Below are 5,225 nucleotides of genomic sequence, written 5' to 3'. Positions count from 1 at the left end.
TGCCTATTCGTCATTTTACCTGTTCTTATGTCTTTCTGAAATACTAACTCACTTGTTAGAGATAACAACATATATTATATTTGTTTCACTCAAAACCTTTTTGGGAATTTCTTCGTCTGACTTAACAATGGTTTGATATTTGGCCTGGTAATTCTCAAGTGGTACTGAACAGGATTATTTCTGATCATTGCCTAATTATGGTTAGACAAGCAGAAATCGACTGGGGACCCAAACCTTTCAAAGTCTTTGATCATTGGATGCAAGAGAAGGACTTTCATAGGTTTGTGATAGAATCTTGGAATGAGATGCAGGTTCAAGGGTGGGGAGCATATGTGATGAAAGAGAAACTGAAACAACTAAAAAGAAAATTAAGAGAGTGGCATGCACGACGGATGGATGATCCTGAGTCAAACCAGAATATTATTGAAGAAAGGTTAAATGAATTGGATAAAAAGGAAGAAACAAGTGGTTTATCTACGGAGGAAGAACAAATTAGGAGAGAACTACAACAAAAATTCTGGATAGTGGCAAGTATAAATGAGTCAATTTTGGCACAAAAAGCTAGAGTTTCATGGCTAAAACAGGGGGCCAAGAATTCTAGGTTTTTTCATACAATGGTCAATTGGAGAAGGAAGAAAAATGAAATTAGGGGTCTATTCGTGGATGGTGTTTGGGTGGATAATCCAATTACGGTCAAGGCCCAAGCAAAGGATTTCTTTTACAACAGATACCTAGAGTAGTAGTGGGAGAGGCCTTACTTAGAGGGGGTTCAATTCAGGCAAATTTCATTTATGGAGAATAGCCAATTGATTTCTACTATAAACCTAAAGGAAATCAAAACGAAGATTTGGGATTGTGGCAGTGAGAAAAGCCCGGGTTCGGATGGTTTTAATTTTAGATTTATTAAGTCGTTTTGGGAGTTGCTGAAGTTGGATATTGTTAGAGTGGTTGATGAGTTTCATCAGAATGGAAAACTACCAAAGGGTACAAATTCAGCTTTTATTGCCCTAATTCCAAAGGTGGTTGATCCCCAACATCTAGGGGAATATAGACAAATTTCTTTAGTAGGATGTATATATAAAATCATAGCTAAGATCCTGGCTAATAGATTGAAAAAAGTTCTCCCTGGGGTTATTGATGAGAGACAAAACGCATTTCTAAAAGGAAGAAATTTACTTCAGTCAGTTGTCATAGCAAATGAGACTTTAGATGAGGTTAGAAGGGATAAGAGAAGCTGCATTTTCTTCAAAGTGGACTATGAGAAAGCACATGACTCAGTAAATTGGAAGTTCTTACTATACATGATGAAAAGGCTAGGTTTTGACAGCAAATGGATTCATGCTTGCTTAGAATCATCCTTTGTCTCAGTGTTGATCAACGGGAGTCCCTCAGAGGAATTTAAAATGAGCAAAGGCATTAGACAAGGTGATCCTTTATCTCCATTTTTATTTACTATTGTGGTGGAAAGCCTTACGGGGTTAATGAGAGAGGCGATTCAAAAGGGTCTGTTCTCCGGGATGAAGGTTGGAGAGAATTCAGTTGAGGTGAGTATCTTACAGTATGCAGATGATACCATTTTCTTGGGTGAAGAAACCGTTGGAAATGTGATTACTATAAAGGCTATTCTTAGGTGTTTTGAAATGGTGGCAAGGTTGTTAACTTCTTTAAAAGCAGCTTCGATGCTATCAGAGTAGACAAAAACACAATGGTTAGTTTTGCACAATTACTCAATTGTTGTTTGATACAGCTACCTTTTACGTATTTGGGTATTCCAATTGGGGCGGATCCTAGGAGGATTGAAACCTGGAGGCCAATAATTGACAAGTATAACAAGAAGTTGACAAAGTGGAAACAAAAATCATTATCTATGGCAGGGAGAGTATGCTTAATAAATTCAGTTTTATCTGCACTGCCTCTCTTCTACTTTTCCTTCTTTAGAACCCCAAAAGGTGTGGTGAAAAAATAATGTCTATTCAGAGGCAGTTTCTTTGGGGTGACTCAGCAGAGGGTCGAAGGATAACATGGGTGAAGTGGGAAAAGATAACAACGCCAAAAGAGGATGGGGGCCTCGGTGTTAAAAATATTGAAATTTTTAATGAGTCCTTATTAGCTAAATGGCGATGGAACCTATTTCACAACCCCGACTCTCTATGGGCTAGAGTACTACTATCAAAATACGGAAAGGATTGGCCTAATCTATGTTTAGGCTATGCTGGCATGAAATCCTCGATTTGGTGGAGGGACTTGCTGAAGGTATGTGGAGGCGACAGTGAAAATAATTGGTTTGATAATTCGTATACTTGGAGGTTAGGGGATGGGAAAAACACCCTCTTTTGGCTAGATAGTTGGTTAGGGGAGCAATGCTTAGCTACAACATGTCCCACACTATTTCTAATATCTGAACAAAAGAGGGAAACAATTCACAAAATGGGAAAATGGGTTGGAGGGGCATGGGTTTGGGAGTTTTGTTGGAGAAGACAACAATTTGAATGGGAGAGAAATCAAGTTGAGTCTTTGCAACAGAGGATAAATACGGCAACGATTATTGAAATGGAGGCAGATTCTTTGTGTTGGAAACCTAACACACTGGGGGTTTTTACTGTAAAGTCAGCATATAAATGCATTTATTCTCAGAGATTCATCAGTGACAGTAGGCAAAATGTTGGAGTGGTCTGAAAGATTCCAATTCCCCTAAAAGTGTCTATGTTCGTTTGGAGGTTGTTTAATAATGCTCTGGCTACTAAAGAAAACTTGCTCCTTAGGAACGTTCAAATTGAAGCTCAAGAGCTATTGTGTATGTTTTGTAGAGCCAATTTAGAAACAATAGATCATTTGTTTTGTACATGCCCCATGGTGGAAAAAATTTGGAATCAATGGTTACATTGGCTAGAATGTCCTAACCCATGGCCTCAAGGGGTTGAGCAACATTTTTTGGCCATTCCTACCCCTCTAAGGTCCAATATGGAGTCGATATACTGGTAGGTTGTGTGGTGTGCTACTACATGGTGTACATGTAATCTTAGAAATCAGTGTATTTTTAAGGAAGGTCAGTTCCAGGGACAAAATCTACTAAAAATATCATGTTTTACTCTTGGGCTTGGTTATCAACATTGACTGATAAGTTTGAGTATTCTTTTTCTCAATGGTGTACTAATCGAGGTTTGTGCTTAGCTAGATTGAAGGTATAAATATACAGTGAAGGAAAGGCATAGGACTAGACAGAGGATAAGGTTAAGTAGGGAGTGGTAGGACAATTTTAAGTCATTGATAGTTATGTAGTTTCTATTCCTGTAAAGAGTTTTAAGTACCCCTTGTACCTATTTATATTTATATATAATCTTCGTTTTGGTTGTTAAAAAAAAAAAAATACTTATACGTACTTCATTGTTGAATTTAAAACATAATAATTCTATAATGAATATTGATAACCATAAATACGAAAACATAATTTACACATGTATAAATATTAATGTTTTTTTTTAATTCGACTTAAAAAATATCGTACACATATGTACGTGAAACCTTTTTAAGATGCAAGACATCATTGAACTGCTTAGGGCCTAATTATAGTTTAATATATTTTATGGAGGTTTCTTCGGAATTCAGCTTTGTTAGAAGGAGCCAACTCAACCACCATGGGAAATGTTCTTCAAAAGTGCATCTTTCAGCCTTAGCAAAAGGGAAGATCCTAAAGCTATGCGTAATATAAGAATTCTATGTTAAAAATAAGTTAACAACTCATTTTCGTTCTTGCACATGGTTTGAAGCATAGGATAAAACTCTTTTATGTTGGTCCAGCGATTCCTTTGGTAACATGAGTGATTATTATCTTGTAGGAAAAAGTGAATTAGGTTCAACTACAAAAGTGACAAAGAAGGTGTAATTCATTAAGAATTAGAGTTTGGTTATCACTTTATCTATAAACTTGTGATTACAAATACTACTTTATATATAAGAAAAAAGTAGGATAAATTGATAGTTATTAAAGAAATATATATTTTTCTATTTTTTACACAAAAATATCTTTAACAATAATTAGAGACTAATTTACTTTAAAGTATAGAGATTAATAAAGTGAATTTTGTCTCTCTTAATAATTGTTTTCATATTCATAATAGCTGCAAAATTAAGCTTCTATGAACATACTTAAAGGACGTAGCTATCAATCAATTTTACTTTGCCTTGTTGGTAAATAAAGTATATACTGAAATAGTAATAATGGATATATAGTTCCAAAGCATAGTGGACCAAAAGGAGTAAAAGGGTGGAGTAAGTAACAAGAAAACAAAGGGATGCGAAGGAAACATTTTGTGACATGCATTGTGTCACCACATTCTACTTAGAACTTTGTTCCTTTTGAACTACGAATCGAAGTTTGAAAGTACATAACATATTTTCTCTGTGGGGTTAGGGACTTGAAATTAAGAAGAAGAAAAATTAGGAGTATTTCCAAAGACTAAGTGGACCATATTGTGTGTACGTGGTTTTATTCTTCGTTGCTTGTCCACTTCTACATATACCACGTGACATTTTTCTTTTTTGCTTTGACATGGAATTTGAGAATGGTCTTTGTATGAATTGAAATTATACTATTGGATGAGGTCCCAGCTAAGTGAGTTTATGATTCATATATGGATTTGTTCCACTTTGTGGGTTGTGAGCCACCACATACTTTCTATAGATTAATGCAATTCATATTTGTTGACTTCATGCTCTTGACATGAATACCATTTTTTATACTTGAGAGTGGCCCTTGGTGGTTGTCAGAAATGTTTGGTAGTTTTCACTATCTTTGACCACAGTGTAAATTTACTTAGTTCAATGAATAATTTTACATGGTCATATACTTTTTTTCTTTTTAAATCATACATGGAATTATAATTGTAACGAGTCAAAATTGAAAAGTAATTGAAATTTCAATACAATTATTCTAAATTGTTATCTTTTAAATAAATTATAAAAGCACTTTCTTTAAGGTAGTTAATTAAGATAAGTAGTTCAATATTTGTATATATTAAGAAAAAGACAATTGCTTGATACATTTGGAATAAATTCTTTTTTGTGCAAGCTCTAGTACAATTAAAATATAGAATAAAAATTAATTTCATCATATATCTTAATTACAATCGATTAGATCATTAGAGTCAATTTAGTAGTGAGAACTAGAATAATATATGTATAATAATATATATATAATTTTATATTTGAATTTTAATGTTATCATT

Source organism: Cajanus cajan, chromosome 1, assembly GCF_000230855.2.
Source record: "Cajanus cajan strain Asha chromosome 1, NIPB_CcT2T_4, whole genome shotgun sequence".
Lineage (NCBI taxonomy): Eukaryota > Viridiplantae > Streptophyta > Magnoliopsida > Fabales > Fabaceae > Cajanus > Cajanus cajan.
This window is presented reverse-complemented; position numbering follows the sequence as displayed.